Source organism: Pteropus alecto, unplaced genomic scaffold, assembly GCF_000325575.1.
Source record: "Pteropus alecto unplaced genomic scaffold, ASM32557v1 scaffold134, whole genome shotgun sequence".
Classification (NCBI taxonomy): domain Eukaryota; kingdom Metazoa; phylum Chordata; class Mammalia; order Chiroptera; family Pteropodidae; genus Pteropus; species Pteropus alecto.
The window spans coordinates 3774050-3775307 of NW_006436283.1; the positions used below are offsets into that span (position 1 = coordinate 3774050).

The 1258-nt window shown below is 58.7% G+C and overlaps 1 protein-coding gene across 1 annotated transcript in view; it reads right to left on the bottom strand.

Moving 5' to 3' along the window:
• The window catches only part of MGAT5B (mannosyl (alpha-1,6-)-glycoprotein beta-1,6-N-acetyl-glucosaminyltransferase, isozyme B), a 58853-nt gene that overhangs the window by 14894 nt on the left and 42701 nt on the right, over window positions 1–1258 (bottom strand).

The window sequence follows — 1258 nt, forward strand, 5'->3', positions numbered from 1 at the left end:
GTCTGATGGGGAGAGGGGGTGGTTATCCCTTCGTGCCCTGGAGCAGAGGAAACCCGAGAGGTCACCTAGTCCCCTTGTCTTGTTTTCACACGAGGGAAATGAGGCACAAGGTGGGCAAAGCCCATCACGCTGCCACCTCGGCCAGCGCCCCGCCCTGGTCCACGCCCCCAGTGGCCACGCCCCCAGTGACCACGCCCCCACTTCCATGGTCCTCGCGCCTTTTCTCCCGAGCGATCCTTTCCCATTTAGGCCCGATCTGGTCCCTCCTCTGCACAAAATCCTGCACTGTGGCCTCATACACTTTGTCCCCACAAAGACCTGCAGGACCTGCTCCCCGCCCTCTGCCCCCTGCGACGGCCCCTCACGCCCTGTCCCCAGGCCCTGCCAGGCACACTCCTCGCTCACACAGGTCTCTGCTTACGTGGCCCTGCTCAGGGACCTTTCCTGGTCCCCGTCAGTCTCTGGCCCCTTACCCTTATTTTTGGTCCCGGTGCTCCCTGATTGGACATCGTATTGCATATTGATTCGTTCCCGTATTCTTGTCAGACTACAAGCCCGGTGAGGGCAGAAGCCGTTTTGTTCACTTCTGTGTCCTCAGCCCCTGGGACAGCCCGGGGGGCTGGTTTGGGAACGTGGGAGGCATCTCGCTCTCACCTCCAAGCGTCTGCCCTCTGCCCTCTGCCCAGAGGGAGGGCCCTCCTCCCTTTTCTTAGATGAGAAAAATCCTACTCAGCCTTCAGAGCCTCCCTCACATGTCACCTCCTCTCCTCCCAGAAGCCTTCCCTGGGGTCCCCGTGTCCTCCCCTCTGCGGCCCCACCACACTATGCTCGGGTATCCGTTAAATCTCAGAGCTCGCGCCGACTTACCCGTCCCCAGAACTCAATGCGCCAGAGGCGGGGGGTGTGTCTGAGCCTGTGCGACCTACTGGTCAGTGTCTGCCATGGCAGGGATGGGGGCACAGGCACAAGTGCCATTACTTGCAAGGCACGAGGTCCCTCCCTCCCGTGTAGAGGACCTTGAATAGAATATCTATCGAACCCCGGAACCCCGTGACCTAGACTCTACCTTCCCGGGTAGGAGAGGCTGCCTCCCCATAACAGCCCTGATTCCAACCAGATACCCCATCTCTTTGTCTCAGATGCCCACTATCCACATGTGAGCATTTCTGAAACTGAGATGCACACTTTGGTCAAACATGCAGATTTAATATAGTATTTCTACCCACTCCTCGACATCCGCAAAAAGCCACAATCGATA